The following is a 22,873-nucleotide window of genomic DNA, read 5'->3' on the forward strand; positions in this document are numbered from 1 at the left end:
AATTTGAATATTAAACATTAATACAAACTTTTACAAACTTTAACTATCTCAAAAGCTGTCTGCTAGCTTAACTTGATCAACCTGGACCCCTAGCTCTCACACTAGATTGGGGATCCTCGCTACCAACTGGTTCCTTCTTAACTGGAAAAGAACATAAACATCATCGTACAAATGAGCTAACTAGCTCAGCAAGTCACAATGACAAGACTGAAAATAATGATCATCAAGTGAAAAGGTTAAGGTATCAAGTGAACAATGATTAATGATTTAGAATTGGATATTATATTTTCATTTTAAAAACCAAGGTTAGGCTGCTAATCAGTCACGCACTAACCCCGAGCAAGGCACACAGCTCTGCTCTAATTACTGGATCCAAGGCATACATTGGCCTAACTTGACCACCAATCTGGTCTGACCACGAATCTGGTCCACAATTTTATAAAACAATCCAATTTTAACATAATAACAGAATAATCAATGTAAAGCAATAAACAAAATCATAAACAACATTGGATGTTCAATAATGAGATGGTTTCAATCTTCACAAAGGAACAATATAACAATTTCAAAGAATGGCTGTTAGGTAATGAAAGAATTGGATAACAAAGAAATCAACGTTTCAAGGTTACAAGGATTTGGTTTTTCAAAGCATAGGGTATAATGGTTTGAATATGTAAGTCATTTGATTCCGTGGTTGGTATTTAGTTTGTATGTATTTGTGGGGTAGTATCATATATCTGTGGTTGGTACTCGGGTATTCAACAATCAATGGTTCAGAAATAATAAGGTTTACGGCTCAAAGATCAACAACTAGAATCAAGGTTTAGGGTTCAGTGCTTCAAAGCACTTGCAATATAAAATAGGACTATCAATCAACTACAATATATCTCGAGAAAGTTTAGAATACTTTCCTGGTACTAGCTTGCTATACTGCACTAACTTCCAATCACAACCGTCTTACTCCTTGACTATCTGCTTTCCTTTCCTAAGCCTTGCCTCTTTTGCTCACATATCATAAGCATCTATTAATACTCAACTCATACGATTCTAGTCTGTATACACTTCTATCTACCATTCGTTTTACCCAAATCCGACTAACGGACTGAAAGTTACGTTATAAACAAGTAAACACTGAACATATAGACCGATAGTCAAACAACAAGTCACATATAACGGGTAACACGTCAAACAATCAATGATATATCATTTATAAACACATCTCGGGTCATAAACAAGCTTTCAGGTATTTAATATGATTTTTAAAACATTTTTCGGAATTAAAACAGATCGTTGGATAAATTTTAAAGTAATAAACAAGGTTCGGTTGACCACATCTGGCTTTAAAATAATTTTCTAATAATTATCGAGCCTTGAAATCAATTTAAAATAATATTTTAAAGCTCGAAACTATTTTTCAGAATTTTTAAATAAATTTTAAATAATCAAATCTAATTAAATAATTAATTAAAATCAATTAATAATTAATTAAATCAATTAATCAATTAATTTTCGAATTAATTGACCAATTAATCAATTAATTATTAACTAAAATTAATTAACTAATTAATTCAGATTTATTTTTGAATTAAAAATAATTTTTGGAATTAAAATAATAGTTTTTGGAATTTTCAGAAATTAAAAATGAATTTTTATAATTAAAATAAATAGAAAAAATTATTTTTAAATAATTTAAAAACAGGAATCCTAAATTTGCAAGTTCTGGAAAGTTCAGGGACTGAACTTCATCATTTTCAAAACAACAGGGACTAAAGTGCAATTTTGCACCCCTCCCGTCGCCAAAAAACGCCCTGTCTCGCCGGAGATGGCGTTCCCGGAATCCTCAAACCTCCACAAGCTCCAGATTTAATCTTCACAACACCAGGAACACTACCATGCAATCAAATCATTCTAATAACCCATGAGTTGGCCGGAAAATGGCCGGGAAGTTCGACGATTTCCGGTGACCCGACGTAAACTTTAAAACACAACTCCCTTCGATTCAGGGATCCTCTGTTAACGAGCTATACACCAATCAATTGCAAATTTCATAAGGAACACAACCCACTATATTTCAACACCTAATAACCCCTAGAACAAAAAGCCCTAAATTTCAATTAAGAACATTCATACGGGTTATAAACCCTAATTTTAAAATTCGAAGATTAAACTCTATTTTGAACATGTAATTGAACTCCAAATCAGTCATATGACATTTGAAAATCATCAGGAAAACAAGCTCTACAACATGCAATCATCAAATCATTCAAGCAATCAACCGTACTAAAATTCATAATTTTAATCAAAATAATTCAAAAATAAATAAAAATATATAAAATCAACCTTTGATTATGCAGTAAAACGAGTTCCAGAATCTAATAGTACTCCTCAAACCCTTCGATTTTGTTACTCGAGCTTTGAAAACAGAGATCACTAACACCTTCAAAAGCTGGTTCGATTTTCAAAAGATTATATGAATTTTCTCTGTAAAATTATATTATTACTGTTTGCAAATGATTTTCGATACAAAATAAAATATGGTAAAGGCTATTTATAATTACGGAAAATTAGTATCCCGTTGGATCATTCCGGATATAAAATGGTACGTTTATTTATAAAAACAGATCCAAACGGTACCGGTTTTCGTGATAATTATCCAAATCAGTACAATTTGTACTACGGTCTTGGTCTCATCGCCTGGTTAGACATATTATGAGGTGATAATTGTGATAGTTTAATAAAAAGATCCATTTATCGAAAATACGAGTTTTATTGATTTACCGAAACGAATATTGTATCAAAAATATTGCGCCGGGACCCGCGCAAGAAAAACCGTACGCCGGATCGAAAAAGTCGAAACATGAAAAATGCTCGAAATATTACAATTAGGTTAGGAAGGAGTTCTCGGAAGAGTTTCGGGTTATAAAAACTTAAAAACAGTTGATGTCGGTTGGTTCGTGATTGTATAAAATAGTTTATAAATACTCGGAAAAAGAATTTATAAAATCCATATATTTCCTGTAAAATTATAAATCAACATAAAAATAAATAGGAAGATATGACAATTATCTATATTTTATTTTGGATATATAAAAATTAAAATACTCAATTGATATTATTTTTAAACATCCAAATAGATATACCACTTAACAATTAATTCACAGAATAAATACTGAACATGCATAATATTTATTTATTAGAAAAAATAATTACACGATATATCCCAGATATTACAATCCTTGCTAAGAATAGCCATGTAATTGTTGGGGATGAACTTGGCTCCATTAAAGATGATGTCCTTGGGTGCCTTTTCTGTAAAAAAATTAAGTGAAAGTTGTGTGTACGAAAGGTGTTTGATAAAATACCTGTAAGAAAAAGCTTCAGAGAAAATTAGAGGGTGAGAGAGAGAATAAGAGAGATTAGAAAGTAAAAATAGTAGGTAAAATATTGTAAAATCTTTTAACTCTCTTATTTATACACCCCAGGTGACAACGACTAATTTTGTGAAGCAGAACAGACTTTTTACACCTGGCAGAATGGAAATAGTCAAAAAAGTAATGAGTGGGCACGGTAAACGTGCAGTAATTATTGCTCACATGTTGTTACCAAAACAAACACGCAACCCATAAACCAAATGATTATCACTATTTTTATCTCACTTAATTATTTTCTGACAAAATATAACTGTTACAGTAAATACTAAAGATAAGCCAAGTAATTAAATAATGCCACGTAAGCATCAGAGTTTCCATCAGGATTTGCATCAGAACTTGACTATTATCAGAATTTAACGGTCATCAGAACATGGCTTCTGTACTAAAAAAGTGAATGACTGTATCTGTAATTCTTTACACAAATACTGACTGGTTTCTTCAGAGTTTAATTATCAGAACTTGTCCTCAGAATTTATGCAAATAATACTTAACTGTTTATCTGAAATAACTTAATCACCACATTAATTTTCATCATTCATATGGAGTGAGAGTGTGTGCATTTGCAAATGATCAGATAAAGATTAAAGTCTGATAAACTTCAGATATCTTAGAAATAAGGCATAACTAACAAAACTGCTTAAAATATGTCTTTAATTTGAAGTCTACTATAGAACAAATTTATGCAAGAGTCCACCTCAACTGTCTGTGCTCATTTTATGCATCTTTTGACATTCTTTTTACAGTGGCTTCTCAGTGTAATTGAGTCACAACTGATATCAGAATTTATGCTATTATCAGATTATTTCTCCAGTAATCAAAGAATGTGAAAAGTCACCAAAAAAAATTATTTGCTTTTCTAATGCATATAACTTAATACCAGCAATGCACTTGGGTCTTCCCTTTCACATATTTACTCTAGATCTCAAAGGAGTACCTGACTTCAATTTTTCTTTTCTTTTGCTTTCTTCAGATAAGTGAGGTTAATCAAGCATGTAGTTCATCCTTAAGATTTACTGACATCAGAATTTGACAGATTAGAAGCGATAATCTAGTTTATGACTTAGTAATAAGATACACAAAGTAAATTTGACTGAGATCAAAATCAGAGTTTGCTTGTGTTATGGATTTCCACATAAATAACTAATTCAAACATGGGATACACAGTTTGATAAAGACTACTAAGTCAACATCTAACAAATAATCCTATTTGGATTTGAAAGAGATGTGTCCTAACTCCAATCATGTATGATGATTTAGGAATAACTTTTATGTAATCTGTTTTGATTTCATTGATATTAATAAAAGACTTGTTTTGGTTTTATTGCGGGCTTTATCTATTTAAGTGTTTAAATAAGATATACCATAGTTTAGAGTAAAGCTTTTTATGGATTATGATGAGATCATAATAATGAGACCTAAAGGATGATAACTCTGAACTTAAATAGTTCCTGGTCGTAGGATTAGTAACTGGTAATTAGTAATCCGCAAAGATCGGTACATACTATGCTTGCTTCATTATAAAGGATGTATGTTCTCATAGACATTTGTGTGGTGACACTATAGCTAGTATGTAGGTGCTTATTGTAGAATAAGTTCACTGAACATGACTCACACAGCTGAACAACTGATGGAGTTCACTCACGTGTCAGCAGATTTTCACATAGTGATAGTTGTACAAGTATCCTTAGACTTGAGGTCATTATAGTCATCATGTGTACACTGAACTATACTTTGGTTTAGTTTTTAGTCTCCAGGGACAATAATAAGGGGTCTACTGGGTGTAGGAATTTATACACGAAGATAGTGTATGATCAATAAAGGATCTACCCCGTCCAGTGAAAGGAAAAGAATGTTCAATGCTGATCCACTTATGCTAGTTCAGGAATCTCTGTCCAGAGTGAATGAAATTAGAAAGGAGTTTCTAATTCACATTAGAACTAAGCATAGTAAATGGGAAAGCATATGATTAAATAAGATAGGCTTGACACGAGTTCCATGCCTTGTATTTAATCGTGACATTGCAGGGTAGAAGGAATTGATTGTACGGTAACTATTCACTGAATGGGTTCTTGGTACCCTAAGCAGTGAATTCGTATTATCCGGATAGTCGCGATATGCTGAGAAGTATCCCTCACGATGTAGAATAATTATGATTAATTTATTAATTAATCATATTTAATAAATTATAGAATTTATATAAATAATGATAAAATAGTTTTATTATTATTTATTTCTACTACCGGCTTAATATTGAACCTACAGGGTCACACCATAAAAGTGAATGATTTAATGGTGGAGGAATTAATTAATAATGGCTGGTAATTATTTATTTGTGAAATAAATAATTAATTAGCAAATTTAATAATTGATTAAATGAGATTTAATTAATTTTTAATTAATTAAGAAAAGTTCATAATTAATAATATTAAGAATTTAATTTTGGAAATTAAATCAAGTGAGAGAATTATTTTTCTAAAGTGTTTAGAAAAGGGATTAATGATTAAAAGATATTTTAATTATTAGTTAATTGGTTAATAAGAATAATCAATTAAAGGGTTAATAATAATAATATTTTATGGGAAAATTTTCAGCTGAAAATTTTCCCTAAAAATATACTATTATAAATCCTATTTGCCTCAACCTAAAAAAGTTAAGCAAACCCTAATTCTCCCACCCCTTCCTCCTCCATTATATTGATCTCTTGGTGGATACCGGTGGAGTGCTTCACACTTGAGGAGCAGCTGCTAGGGATCTCCGCTCATCGTTCTTGGATCGCTTTTAAAAGTTAGAAATCGATCCCATATGATTTAATCACGATTTGTATGCCTTTATTTGGATTTTATATCAAGAAAATTGTTTTAGCATGCTTCTGTGATGTATAAATTCCTACAATGGTATCAGAGCTTAGGTTGTATGCATATAGATCTGTGATAAAAATTTCAGAATTTTATGATCTTGTATGAACTTATTATGATTTTTACAAGTTATATCATGGATTAATTATGATTGATTAGAAATTGTTTCTAAAAATTGCTTTGACTGTAGATCTGGGTTCTACAAGTATTGTAGATCGTCTGGGTATTTTTTTCATAATTTTCTAATGAGTGGATTAATTATTATGATTTTTTGAAGTTGTTTTAATTACAATTCGTAATTAAATAATATGTATATATGTATAATCTGTTATGTATATATATATATATATATTATATGCTGCTGAATATTAAAGAGAAAGGTGTTCTGCTGTTGATGTTGATGGTGGCACGGAGTTCCAAGTGCGGCGGCTGTCGGTTAATTAAAAAAGAACTAAAGAAGCTGACAGGCGCAAAAGAGAAAGGAACAGGCGCGTGCAGGGAAGGGAATGTCGCGCATTTCGGGAATGCGTTACACCCTGTGGCGCATTCACGGAATGCGTTACACCTTTTAATTGCTTAAAAGGGTTGTAACGCATTACCGGAATACGTTACAGGGCTTGTAACACGTTCTTGTAATGCGTTACAGCCCATCTGTTTTTTTTTTTAATTTCTGGGAGTTTCGTAACTCCGTTTTAGGCGTGCAATATATCGTTGGATTCATTTTTCCGAGACGGATCTAATGGAGTGGTAAGTTTTTTTTTATAAAAGTTTTGAACTGTTTATATTCTCGAAAGTGTTTTAAAGCATGTTTTAATTATTTTAATTGCTTTTAAATGCTATAATAAATTCATACATCATTATATCAATGTGTGACCTGATATTGCTTGCATGCTTACTTGTTTATTTATTTTTATATATGAGATATATGCCTATGTTTACCATGCGATGATAGATTTAGGTGAACTTAAATCAATATAAGACGTGCTCTAGAAAATCTAGAATAGGAATCGTTTCTTGCCTTAACAATAATATTATGAATACAATCATGAGATTCTTGTGTTTATGAAACACGTAATTAAATATAAATTTTCAATATTGAGAGAAAGGATGATTCTGTCAAAAGCAGATTTCTATCTGTAAAAAATGGGTATTAAGTGACGCCTCTTGACAATGTTCCCCCCGATCTGGGAATCATCTGATTATCGATTATTGTTTTGAAATATTTAATTTAAAAGGAAGAATCTCTTTATAATATGATTATGATTGTATCATAATATAATCCCTCTAAAATTAAATAATATCAAGTAGTAATTGGCCAATGACACAACATGCTTGTGTCGGTCAAAGCCTTCCAACATGGTAGAAAGTAGTTCTTATTTTTGAATCATTGTCGTTTCGTACTACAGCCAAGGGCTTTGATTTTGAAATAAGAAATACTTGTCTATTACATAGAGATATGTGCATTGAATTAGAATCTAAAGGTCGTTACATGCTGCAGCCGTGGGCCGTTGGAGACTGATTCAATTGTACGAAATGTTGGGTTAGACTTGACTTAGAATATTGAGTCTGTCGTGCTACAGCCGTGACTCAATTATTCAAGAGGCTAAAGTTTTATTAGGGAATAACATAAGATGTAATTGAGAAGCGTTGTCTGCCTATTGAACATCACATGGCGTTTCGTGCTACAGCCGAGGTTGTGTGATGGAATGTAGGATCCCTATTCCCACTAGCATTATGAATGCTTAATTTTCACTTAGGGGTTGAATAAATTAGATAAACTAGTGGGAACCACTTATGAATAAAGACCCGATTCATATAGTATTTTGAAATGAAATTGAATATTTGCTAAGTGTTGTTATGTGTTCATCATTTACAGATTTACTATATACGTTATGTCTTCTGCACTATCACTCCGGAGCATACTAGATGCTCACAAGTTGACTGGTCCTAATTTTGCTGACTGGCTTCGAAACATGAGAATTGTTCTCAGGGTTGAGAAGCTGGAATATGTGCTTAACTCACCTAAGCCTACTGAACTTGCTAACGATGCACATAATGATGAACATATTGTGTATCGTAAGTGGATAGATGATGCAAATGTTGCTCAATGCATCATGCTAGCTTCCATGAACATTGAGCTACAGAAGCAACATGAGCATATGGATGCTCACACTATCCTTATGCATCTACAAGAGTTGTATGATGTGGCAGGGAGGACTGCTCGATATGAGATATCGAAGGAGCTGTTCGGTTGTAGGATATCTGAGGGATCATCTGTGAATGACCATGTACTTAAGATGATCAATTTGATTGAACGTCTTGGACAACTTGGTTTTCCCATGGATGGGGAGCTGAGCCAATATTGGTCTTGCAATCACTTTCGAGTTCGTTCTCGCAGTTTGTTGTGAACTTTCACATGAATAAGTTGGATGTCAGCCTGCCTGAACTCCACAACATGTTGAAGACTGCGGAATCGAATTTTCCCCTAAGAAGAGTTTTGTTCTTCTAATTGGTGAAGGTTCCAATCCTAAGAAAAGGAAGAAGAACCCTTCCAGGAAGAAGAAAGTAGGTGAGAAAAAGCTGGTTCCACCAAAAGCTGAAGACCCCAAGAGAAAAGCTGTTTGCTTTCACTGTAACAAGGTGGGGCACTGGAAGAGGAACTGCAAGGTTTACCTTGCAGAATTGAAGAAGAAGAAGGGTAGTGAGACTACCGCTTCTGATTCCGGTATGTTCATGATCGAAGTTAATATGTCACTGTCAAATTTCTACTTGGATATTAGATACCACATGTGGTTCTCATATTTGTAATTCGTTGCAGGGACTAAAGGGAAGTAGGACTCTTGAAGAAGATGAGGTGATTCTACGTATGGGCAATGGAACAAGGGTTGCCGCCATATCTGTAGGATCATTTAGTTTACATATGCCTACGAGCAAGACTATTATTTTGAATAATTGTTACTACGTTCCCTCTATTGTGAGGAATATTGTTTCTATTCCTATGTTGGATTTGGATGGTTTTTCATTTATTATTAAGAATAATGAATGTTCTATTCTTAGAGATAATGTTATTTATGGACGTGGTACTTTAAATAATGGTTTGTATATATGTGACGTAGAGCATAATTTACTTCATATTGAACAAACTAATAAAAGAAAAAGGGATGATGAAAATCTCACTTTCTTGTGGCACTGCAGACTTGGTCATATTAGTGAAAATAGACTGCGGACATTGCATAAGGAAGGGTTACTTGACCCCTTTGATTTTGAATCATATCCTACATGCGAGTCTTGTCTATTGGGTAAAATGACCAAATCTCCATTTAGTGGACATGGAGAGAGGGCTGCAGATTTGCTAAGATTGGTACACACAGATGTATGTGGACCAATGTCTACACAAGCCATGGGTGGATTTTCATACTTCATTACTTTCATAGATGATCGATCTAGATTCGGATATGTATATTTGATGAAACACAAGTCTGAAGCCTTTAAAAAGTTCAAAGAATATAAGCATGAACTGGAGAAACAAACAAAACAAAGTATTATAACTCTTTGATCAGCTCGAGGTGGTGAATACTTGAATGAAGAGTTTCTAGATTATCTCAAAGAAAATGGTATAGTCTCCCAGTGGACTCCTCCATATACTCCACAGTTGAATGGGGTATCTGAAAGGAGAAATCAAACTTTGTTAGACATGGTTCGGTCCATGATGAGCTATGCGAATCTTCCAGTATTCCTATGGGGTTATGTATTGGAAACTCAGCATATTTACTGAATAAGGTGCCTTCCATATCTATTCCTCAAAATCCATATGAGATATGGAAAGAAAGGAAACTGAGTCTTAAACACGTTAAGATTTGGGGATGTCCAGTTTATGTCAAGAAAGTTGACCCAGATAAGCTGGAATCTCGATCCGAAAAATGTAATTTTGTTGTATATCCTAAAGAGACTTTAGGGTATTACTTTTACACCGATCATCAGGTGTTTGTCTCCAGACATGCTACCTTCTTGGAAAAGCAGTTTATCCTTGAAGGAAACAGTGGGAGCAAAATTGAACTTGATGAAGGACAAGAAGCACAAACTACTACATATCAAGTGGAAACACCTGTTCAGACTGAACAACCTTCTGTGGAACAGCCCATTCGTAGGTCAGAGAGAGTGTCTCACCAACCTGAGAGGTGTTATGGCCTTGTCATTGAGAATGACAATGAGTTGTCAATCATTGATGATGACGACCCTGTGACCTATAATGAGGCTATGAGTAGTGTTGACTCAGAGAAATGGCAAAGTGCCATGAAATCCGAAATGGCATCTATGTATACCAACCAAGTATGGACTTTGGTTGAAGCACCTGAGGGTGTGAAGCCTATTAAGTGCAAATGGGTAACAAATGAAAGATTAGAGCAGATGGCTGAAGGGTTTTTAGCACATAAACGCAGCGAAAACGTAAATTTAATCTTAAAAAAACCCGAAACCCTCCGCAGGATCCATTCGAAAAATAATATTTAATTCGTAGTTCAGTATGTTTACCTTAAGAAGGTTTACATTAATGAAAAGATGGAGGTCTTTAATAGCGATCCAAGAACGATGAACGGAGATCCTTAGCAGCTGCTCCTCAAGTGTGAAGCAGTCCACCGGTATCCACCAAGAAAATGATATAATGAAGGAGGAGGAGATGGAGAGAATTAGGGTTTTGTAAATCTTTTTGGTTGAGGCAAAAATAGGGTTTATAATAGTATATTTATAGGCAAAATTTTCAGCTGAAAATTTTCCCATAAAATATTATTATTATTAACCCTTTATTATTCTCACTAATAATTAAAACACCTTTTAATTATTAATCCTTTCTCTAAACTCTTTAGAAATAATTCTCTCACTTGATTTAATTTCCAAAAATTAAATTCTTAATTAATAATATTAAGAACCTTTTCTTAATTAATTTATAATCAATTAAATCTCATTTAATCAATTATTAAATTTGCCAATTAATTATTTATTTTATAAATAAATAATTATCAGCCATTATTAATTAATTCCTCCACCATTAAATCATTCTCTTTTATGGTGTGACCCTGTAGGTTCAATTATAAGCCGGTAGTAGAAATAAATAATAATAAAACTATTTTATCATTATTTATATAAATTCTCTAATTCATTAAATATGATTAATTAATTAATCATATTTATTCTACATCGTGAGGGATACTTCTCAGCATATCGCGACTATCCGGATAATACGAATTCACTGCTTAGAATATCAAGAACCTATTCAGTGAGTAGTTACCGTACAATTAATTCCTTCTACCCTGCAATGTCACGATTAAATACAAGGCATGGAACTTGTGTCAAGCCTATCTTATTTAATCACTTGCTTTCCCATTCACTATGCTTAGTTCTATTTAATGTAAATTAGAAACTCCTTTCTAATTTCATTCACTCTGGCCAGAGATTCCTGAACTAACATAAGTGGATCAGCATTGAACATTCTCTTCCTACACTGAAAGGGGTAGATCCTTTATTGATCATACACTATCTTCGTGTATAAATTCCTATACCCAGTAGAGCCCTTATAATTGTCCCTTAAGACTAAGAACTAAACCAAAGCATAGTTCAGTGTACACAAGATGACTATGATGACCTCAAGTCTAAGGATACTTGTACAACTATCTCTATGTGAACACCTGCTGACACGTGAGTGAACTCCATCAGTTGTTCAGCTGTGTGAGTCATGTTCAGTGAACTTATTCTATAATAAGCACCTACATACTAGCTATAGTGTCACCACACAAATGTCTATGAGAACAGACATCCTTCATAATGAAACAAGCATAGTATGTACCGATCTTTGCGGATTATTAATTACCAGTTAGTAATCCTACGACCCGGAACTATTTAAGTTTAGAGTTATCATCTTTTAGGTCTCATTATTATGATCTCATCACAATCCATAAAAAGCTTTACTCTAAACTGTGGTATATCTTATTTAAACATTTAAATAGATAGAGCCCGCAATAAAAACAAAACAAGCCTTTTATTAATATCAATGAAATCAAAATAGATTACATAAAAGTTATTCATAAATCCTCATACATGATTGGACTTAGGACATATCTCTTTTAATGGCCAGGTGGAGACCTATAAGGCCAGGCTCGTGGCAAAAGGATTCAAACAAAGGCAAGGGATTGACTTTGATGAAACTTTTTCACTTGTAGCCCTGTTAAAATCAATTCGGATTTTGCTTGCGATTGCTGCTTACTAAGACTATGAGATCTGGCAAATGGACGGGAAAACGGCCTTCCTCAACGGGAAACTTGAAGAGGAAGTGTATTACACTGCTAGAGGGTTTTCTTTCCAAGGGAAATGAACACCTAGTGTGTAAGATGCTACGAACCATATATGGTTTAAAGCAAGCTTCTCGTAGATGGAACATCCATTTTGATGAGATAATCAAAGAGTTTAGTTTTATCAAAAACATAGATGAACCATGTGTCTACAAGAAGGTTAGTGGGAGCGCGGTAGCATTTCTTGTATTGTATGTGGATGACATACTTCTTATAGGAAATGTTTTGCGATGCTTTCATCTGATTAGGGAGATTGTTGAAAGAGGAGATGTCAACGTCAAGAGAGTTGACACACATAACAACATAGCAGACCCTTTAACAAAGCCACTTTCTCAAAGTCACTTTGATCGTCTTAAAGACAAGATGGGTATTAGGTACCAGAGTGATTGGCTTTATTACAAGTGAGAGATTGAAAGAGATGTGTCCTAAGTCCAATCATGTATGATGATTTAGGAATAACTTTTATGTAATCTGTTTTGATTTCATTGATATTAATAAAAGACTTGTTTTGGTTTTGTTGCTGGCTTTATCTATTTAAGTGTTTAAATAAGATATACTATAGTTTAGAGTAAAGTTTTTTATGGATTATGATGAGATCATAATAATGAGACCTAAAAGATGATAACTCTAAACTTAAATAGTTCCTGGTCATAGGATTACTAACCGGTAATTAGTAATCCGCAAATATCGGTACATACTATGCTTGCTTCATTATGAAGGATGTCTGTTCTCATAGACATTTGTGTGGTGACATTATAGCTAGTATGTAGGTGCTTATTATAGAATAAGTTTACCGAACATGACTCACACAGCTGAACAACTGATGGAGTTCACTCACGTGTCAGCAGATGTTCATATAGTGATAGTTTTACAAGTATCCCTAGACTTGAGGTCATCATAGTCATGTTGTGTACACCGAACTATACTTTAGTTTAGTTCTTAGTCTCCAGGGATAATAATAAGGGCTCTACTAGGTGTAGGAATTTGTACACGAAGATAGTGTATGATCAATAAAGGATCTACCCCTTCCAGTGAAAGTAAGAGAATGTTCAATGCTGATCCACTTATGCTAGTTCAGGAATCTCTGGCCAGAGTGACTGAAATTAGAAAGGAGTTTCTAATTCACATTAGAACTAAGCATAGTAAATGGGAAAGCATATGATTATATAAGATAGGCTTGACACGAGTTCCATGCCTTGTATTTAATCGTGACATTGCAGGGTAGAAGGAATTGATTGTACGGTAACTATTCACTGAATGGGTTCTTGGTATTCTAAGCAGTGAATTCGTATTATCCGGATAGTCGCGATATGCTGAGAAGTATCCCTCACGATGTAGAATAAACATGATTAATTTATTAATTAATCATATTTAATAAATTAGAGAATTTATATAAATAATGATAAAATAGTTTTATTATTATTTATTTCTACTACCGGCTTAATATTGAACCTACAGGGTCACACCATAAAAGAGAAAGATTTAATGGTGGATGAATTAATTAATAATGGCTGGTAATTATTTATTTATAAAATAAATAATTAATTAGCAAATTTAATAATTGATTAAATGAGATTTAATTAATTATAAATTAATTAAGAAAAGTTGTTAACTAATAATATTAAGAATTTAATTTTAGAAATTAAATCAAGTGAGAGAATTATTTTTCTAAAGTGTTTAGAAAAGGGATTAATGATTAAAAGGTGTTTTAATTATTAGTTAATTAATTAAAAAGAATAATCAATTAAAGGGTTAATAATAATAATATTTTATGGGAAAATTTTCAGCTGAAAATTTTGCCTATAAATATACTATTATATACCCTATTTGCCTCAACCTAAAAAAATTAAGCAAACCCTAATTCTCCCACCCCTTCCTCCTCCATTATATTGATCTCTTGGTGGATACCGATGGAGTGCTTCACAGTTGAGGAGCAGCTGCTAGGGATCTTCGCTCATCGTTCTTGGATTGCTTTTAAAGGTTAGAAATTGATCTCATATGATTTAATCACGATTTGTATGCCTTTATTTGGATTTTATATCAAGAAAATTGTTTTACCATGCTTCTGTGATGTATAAATTCCTACAGGATTGAATAGTCACAGAACATTCAAAACACTATCAGAGTATATAGAATCACATCAGATAATCAGTATTTAATATATTACAATTTAAGCACATATTACATAGAGATAGGACAATCTGTAAATACTGATCATAAAGTCTGATGCATGAGAACAAAAACTAAACAGATTTTGAGAAAGAACTTGAAACCATTCCAAGTTCATTTACCAGTCTTGTAAAAGTAGCTTCACATAATAGTTTTGTGAAGATATCTGCTCGTTGTTGATCTGTTGGAATAAAATGCAATTCCACTATACCTTCCATCACATGTTCCCTTATGAAATGATACCTAATGCTGATGTGCTTTGTCATTGAGTGTTGAACTGGATTTCCTGTCATAGCAATAACACTTTGATTATCACAGTAAATGGATATTTTAGAATATTCTAACCCATAGTCCAGTAGTTGATCCTTCATCCAAAGAATCTGTGCACAACAGCTTCCTGCAGCAATATATTCTGCTTCTACAGTTGATGTGGAAATTGATTTCTGTCTCTTGCTAAACCAAGAAACCAATCTGCCTACAAGAAATTGGCAGCTTCCACTGGTGTTTTTCCTGTCTATTTTGCATCCTGCAAAATCTGCATCTGAGTAACCTATTAGCTTAAAATCTGATTTCCAAGGATACCACAATCCTAGATCAGTTGTACCCTTGAGGTACTTAAAAATTCTTTTCACAGCTATTAGATGAGGTTCTCTTGGATCAGCCTGAAATCTTGCACAAAGACAGGTAGTATACATGATATCAGGTCTACTTGCAGTTAAATAGAGTAAAGAGCCAATCATACCTCTGTAGTTAGTAATATCTACTGATGCTCCAGTATCTTTATCTAACTTAGTTGTAGTTGTCATGGGAGTGGATGCAGTTGAACTGTCTTGCATTCCAAATTTCTTGAGTAAATTTCTGGTGTACTTGGATTGATTTATGAAAGTACCTTCTTCATTTTGCTTGACTTGAAGTCCCAGAAAATAACTAAGTTCTCCCATCATACTCACTTGATATCTTGACTGCATTAGCTTTGCAAACCTTTCACAGAGTTTGGCATTTGTAGAACCAAAGATGATATCATCAACATATATCTGTACCAAAAGTAAGTCCTTTCCATGGTTGAGGTAGAACAGTGTTTTATCAATTGTGCCTTTGGTAAATCCACTTTCCAGAAGGAATTGAGCTAAAGTCTCATACCATGCTCTAGGAGCTTGCTTATGGCCATAAAGTGCTTTGTCAAGCCTGTAGACATGATTTGGAAATTTTGGATCTACAAAGCCTGGAGGTTGTTCAACATATACCTCTTCTTCCAATTCTCCATTGAGAAAAGCACTTTTCACATCCATTTGAAAGATTTTGAACTTTTTGTGAGCAGCATAAGCCAAAAAGATTCTTATGGATTCCAATCTAGCAACTGGAGCAAATGTTTCATCATAGTCAATACCCTTCTGTTGAGAGTAACTTTTAGCAACCAGCCTTGCTTTGTTTCTTGTAATTATGCCATCACTGTCAATTTTATTTCTGAACACCCATTTTGTGCCAACAATGGATATGTTCATTGGTCTTGGTACTAGGGTCCAGACTTTATTTCTTTCAAATTTATTTAACTCTTCCTGCATTGCTTGCACTCAATCAGCATCTTGAAGAGTTTCTTCCACTTTTTTTGGTTCAGTCTGAGATAGAAAGGAATGATAGAGACATTCATTTGATGTTGTAGTTCTAGTTCTGAGACCTGCTTCAGGATCTCCATTTATTAAGTCAGGTGTGTGTGATTTAGTCCACTTCCTTGTAGATGGAAGTTGATCTCTAGAACTGCTCCTCCCCCATGATCCATGCTGTCTCCATCAGCATTTTTTGATGCTCCCCCTGAAGTGATGCTCTTTGAAATTTCAGAATTTGAGTTGGATTCTTCATGAATTGAAGAATCAGAGTTTTCAGAATTATCCGAATTTGTTCTGATGCTTCTTGAGAGTCTTGAGATGTGGTAGGATCATTAGATTGCTCCCCCTGAACAGGTGTATTTTCCCTTAGAGTAGTTACCACAGTTGCAATGACATCAGAACGTAACCCGTCAGAACTTACAGGATCAGGATTTAAGTCATCAGAATTTATAGTACCATAATTTATATCTTCATTTTCAAATCTCAGCTGATCATGATCATTGAAATCTTCAAGTCTAGTAATATTTTTATCATCAAAAGATACATTGATAAATTCCATGACAACCCTTGTTCTTAAATTGTAGACTCTGAAGGCTTTTGTGGAAAGTGGATATCCAACAAAAATTCATGCATCAGCTTTTAGATCAAATTTTGACAGCTGTTTAGGATGAGTCTTAAGAACAAAACACTTGCATCCAAATACATGAAAGTATTTCAGATTTGGCTTCTTTTTCTTCACCATCTCATATGGTGTTTTTCCATGCTTGTTTATGAGTGTAGCATTCTGTGTAAAATAAGCAGTCTGCACAGCTTCAGCCCAAAAGTAGGTTGGTAGCTTTGCTTCATCAAGCATAGTTCGTGTAGCTTCAATAAGAGTCCTTTTCTTTCTTTCTACAACTCCATTCTACTGTGGAGTTCCAGGTGCAGAAAATTCCTGCTTTATTCCATGCTATTTGCAGAACTCTTCCATGACTGAATTCTTGAACTCAGTGCCATTATCACTTCTTATGATTTTAACATAATCTTTGACGAACTTATCCAGCTGTCTGACATGATCAGTTAGAGTAGATGAAGTTTTATTCTTCTTCTGCAAGAAATACACCCAAGTGTATCTAGTGAACTCATCCACTATAACCATAGCATATTTCTTCTTTGCAATAGACATGACATTGACTGGACCAAATAGATCAACATGCAGTAAGTGATAAGGCTCAAGAATTGAGGATTCAGTTTTGCTCTTGAATGAACATTTTCTTTGTTTTTCCATTTGACATGAATCACAAAGACCATCAGGAGCAAATACTGATTTTGGTAGTCCTCTCAAAAGTTCTTTCTTTACTAACTCATTTATATTGTTGAAATTTAAATGAGAGAGTCTCTTGTGCCAATTCCAGCTTTCTTCAATTGATGCTCTACTCAACAGACAGATTGTAAAACCATCAGAGTTTGTTGAAAGTCTGGCTTCATATATGTTACCATGCCTGTAACCTTTCAGAACCACTTTTCCTGTAGAATTACTTACAACTTCACAGTGTTCTTCAAAGAAATCCACATGATAACCTCTGTCACAGATTTGACTCATACTTAGCAGATTCTGTTTAAGTCATGAGACAAGAGCTACTGATTCAATGATGACATTTCTAAGATTAATATTGCCATATCCCAGAGTTTTTCCCATGTTGCCATCTCCATAAGAAACTCCTGGGCCAGCTTTCTCCACAAAGTCTGATAGCAGGGCTTTATTTCTAGTCATATGTCCTGAACATCCACTGTCAAGAACTAGGATGTTTTTCCTGTTGCCCTGCAATAACAAAGACCACTATTCGTTAGTTTTAAGGACCGAGACTTGCTTGGATCCTTTGGCCTTTTTAAGTTTGTTAGCATTTGCAGCGGATTTAATTTCAGAGTTTATGCTAACATGCTTCTTATCAGACTTTGCATCAGAATTTATACTAGAAGGAATTACACTAACTTTCTTCAAAGAAGGTTTTATTTGATAATAATCATAGTACAAACTATGATATTCCTTACAAGTATAAATAGAATGCCAAAAACTACCACAATGAAAACAAAGATTTTGTGGTTTAAACCTAACATACTAACTCTTAACTCCTAATCTAGGAGGTAAAGAGTTTATATCTTTATTTTTCCTGTAAAAAGAAGCAAGATGGTTACAGTTTCCACAGTTATAGCATTTCTTTCTAGGAGCATTAGGAACAGGCATATAATTATTGCTTTTATTCACACCTTCCTTTCTATTCCTATTTTTCCTAGCTTCATTTACCTTTTTCACATTTCTAATCTCTTTCAGCTTATGCTTAAGCTGCTTCTTTGTCATTAAACCTATGTTTACTGAAGCTGGTTTGTCATATTTTAATTTGTTAGAAGTTGACTTTTCTTTGACTTCTGTTTTAGAATCATTCATCTTTTCAGACTTTGACACATCAGTTTTTGCTACAAATTTAACATGATTAACTTTAGGCTTTTCAGCTTTCTTGGTAATGTTTGGTTTAGATGACACGGTTTCCTTTTCTTCCTTATCATCTAGGTAACCTAGACCTTCTTTCCAATTTCTAATTTCTAAGATTTTCTGAGTTGTTCTTCCAGAGTTAGTCCAAGTTTTGATTATCTCCTTTTCCTTTTCCAGTTCAGATTTAAGAGATTTATTCTGTTTTAGCACTTCATCTCTAACATACAAAGCATCATCTCTTTCTTTCTGAGTTTGATGGAACATAACTAACTCTTTTTCTAAATAGTCATTTCTGTTTCTACAAGCAAGACTTTCAGATGTTAATCTTTCATTTGTTAAAGTCTGATCTCTAAAACTAATGAACATGTTTTTAAGATATAATCTTAGCTCAGAAATATCATCAATATGAAAAGCAAGAGTTGATTGAGGTACCTTCAATTCAGCAGCATCAGAACTGCTATCAGCATTTGCCATTAAGGCATAGTTCACCTCATCTTCAGAATCTGAAGTGTCTGCCCAATTTTTCTTTTTTATGATAAATGCCTGTCCTTTATCACCTTTTCCTTTCTTGCAGTTAGTAGAGATGTGGCCTCTTTCACCATAATTGTAGCATTTGACATTTGAGTTGTCTCCTCTGTCAGACTTTCCTCCCTTGCCTTCAGACTTTCTGAACCCTTTTTTTTCAGAACTTCCACCTTTCCTGGAAAACTTCTTGCCCTTTATGAATTTCTTGTAGGCAATCTTTGTGATACCCTTCACCATAAGAGCACACAGTTGCATCATCTCTGCATCAACATCAACTTTAGATAAATTCTCAGATTCTGAATCATCATCAGAATATGATGACTCTGAATCAGACTGTATGATGAGAGCCTTTCCTTTGCCCCTCTTTGAGACAACCACTTTAGGAGATTCCTCCTCAGCTTTAAGTGCAACTGTCTTTGACTTTCTTCCATGCCTTTTGCTCCTTTGATCCATCTCAAGTTCATGAGTCTTGAGCATACCATAAATTTCATCAAGAGTAGTTTCAGCAAGGTTATAGTTGTCTCTTATGGTAGTTGACTTCAAATCCCAATTTTCAGGAAGAGCGAAAAGGAATTTTAAATTTGAATCTTCAAGATCATATTCCTTGTCCACCAGTGACAGATCATTCAAGAGTTTGGCAAACCTGTCATATAAATCAATTAATGACTCATCATCTTTTGAGTCAAAGTGCTCATACTCTTGAGTAAGTATAGTCTTCCTATTCTTTTTTATTACATCAGTTTCCTGGCATCTTGTCTCCAAAGCATCCCATATCTCCTTTGCAGTCTTGCATCCAATTACCCTATTTGACATGACATGGTCAATTGCATTATGAAGCAGATGCCTTACCCTTGCATCCTTCACAATAGATGAGATGTCTTCAGTTGTGTACTCACTTTTCTCCATTGGAATCATCTTTGCTGGTTGATCAGCAACTGCAACAGAAAGCATGGTAGGCTTATATGGTCCATCATTGATTCTATCAAGGTATTCTCGATATGTGGCTTCCAGAAACATAGTCATCTTTACCTTCCATATAGGATACTCAGATGCTCTCAGTATGGGAACCCTAATACTCTCATATTGACTGTGTGTTTGATTGTTTTGAGTATCTTGAGTTTTGGTGGGCTTAGGTGGGGTTTGTGTTTCTTCAGACATGATTGTAAACTAGATCTCACTATTTGTAAATCAACAGAGAGGCTTTGATACCACTTGTTAGGTCACACAACACTATAGAAGGGGGTTGAATACAGTGCTTATACAATCAAATCGATTTTAGAACACAAGTATGTAACAGCAATCAAGTATATTCAATATAATAAACTATGTTACAATAGAATAATTGTTCTCTCTCAGTGATGAACAATATCACTAAGAGTTGCTAGGTTACAATGTATAATCTTCCTCATGAATGATAACTGTAATAACTCGAATTTTTGAGACCTTGTAAAACGTTTAATGAATAGTAACCCGGACAGATGGGAAAAACTTTTGAGCCCACACTATATAGTGCATGAGAAAATGAGTTTCGGAATTGATATTACGACTATACGCACCAAATGAGTGTATGTAAACGCTATTTGTTTTCGAAGAAAACAAACTTTGAAAAACGACCGTATTTACGACTTATCGAGGATTACGGGAATCACAATATAATTACGAGATTAAAATCCTACGGATTTATATTCAAGTAGGATAAATAAAAATAGAAGGAATAATTACGAAAGGAATTACATTGCGAACCATTTATGAGTTAGTATTACGGAGAACGTTAAGTAACCGAGCGAACGCGTAAATGATTAATTAAACGTAACGCACTAACTAAACCATGGTACGGAAGTAACCATGGTTACTTCATCAAATAGTGAGCTAACCATAGGATGACCAAGCTAGCTAGCAAATAGTGTGCTAAGAAGCTAACCTTGTAGTTTAGCTTGTAAGCTAGCAAGCTAAAAAGATATGTCCATAGATTTGGAAACAAAGAATAAACCTAGAATGCTATCCTAGGAATAATAAAATCAAGTTGCAAAGATATCAAGTCACCTTCCAAGAAGCAACCTAGAAATCATCCAAGAGAAGCAACCAAGTGCTATAAATACCCCCCCTCAAAAAGCTTCCATTCGGCAATTTGAAGAAAAAAAGGGAAATGGGAATTCAAAACTCCAAGCTCTAGTTCTTGTAAAATCACCCAATTAATTCTCCTAGCAACTAAACTAAGGTAAGAAAAATCTTTCATCTCTTTTTATCAAGTTTTGATGGGTGGAATAAATACAAGAAACTCACTAGTGAATAGTGTGAATGGTAACCTCTCTTTGGTTTCTTAATTTTAATGGTGGTTTTATGTTCTAAAAATCATAGCAAGCACTTCCAAGCCTCCACCATCCTTAAGAACACATCTCAAAATTCAATAAAGGTAAAAAAAATCTTTCGCCTAACTTTATTTAAGGTTCATTTTTAAGATCCATTTAGTATGTGGTAGTAAACCTAGCTTACTAAGTGTTATTGATGAAATCTTGATGATTAAATTAAGTAGATTTAAGGTTGGTTGTTTTTGCCTCAAGAACATGATGTTCTTGAGAGGAGTTTGTGTGTTGATGATGATATGATGATTGTTGGTGGTTGTGTTGATAGTTAAGGCGTAACCGAAACCCCGATCGTAAACGTAACTTCGTTAAAACCAACAAAGCGTAACTTTAAGTTTCTACAGAAAGTCCCGAAGTTGTAAACTGTAGATTCTTGAAAAATAGCCTTTTTTAGGATAGAAAATTTTATAAGGATCTTTTAGGCACTTGAATCACTTGATTCCGATTTACGGATCAAAAGTTATGATCGTTTTAGTAAAAGTGATTTACGCGACAAAAACTGCTACGACTTATGAACTTTGAAAATATAAAGGATAGACTTCAAAGTATTCATAAATCATGAAATTTTTACAGAGAGTAACATATTGAGTTTCCTAACTGTCATAAAAATTTCAAGTGAAAATAATAATTTTCAATTTTATAAAAATGTCGGAGCCGAGACCGCGCGAGTAGAAACCGTAAGAATCTTTAAGCGGAGCCGACAACGATAATGAGAATGAACTCAAGATACTTAGTAAAATGAAGTGACCATAAAGTGATTATGACTTAAAAGAAATGTTAAGGGTAGTATGAGTTGAGAGGGTGTATAATGAGTAGCACATGAGTGCGAGTTACCGTAAATTAGGACGGAACCTAACAAAATGAACTATGTTTATGGTTATAGATTTCCGAGCGGAACCTAGAGCATCCTCCACCTCGAGATACCCAGGCAAGTTTACAAATCCAATTCCATTTTTACTGATGTGTTGTGAAAGGATTGTTTTATTATCATCGCTTAAATACCATGTTTGCCATGATACGTAGTTGTTGAATTTTCGCATAATATAGCGATGTTGTACGATAAGTATATATCATGAAATGTTATTTCCCTTTAAGCATGACATATTATATAAGAC

This window comes from Apium graveolens, chromosome 5 (genome assembly GCF_009905375.1).
Source record: "Apium graveolens cultivar Ventura chromosome 5, ASM990537v1, whole genome shotgun sequence".
Taxonomy (NCBI): domain Eukaryota; kingdom Viridiplantae; phylum Streptophyta; class Magnoliopsida; order Apiales; family Apiaceae; genus Apium; species Apium graveolens.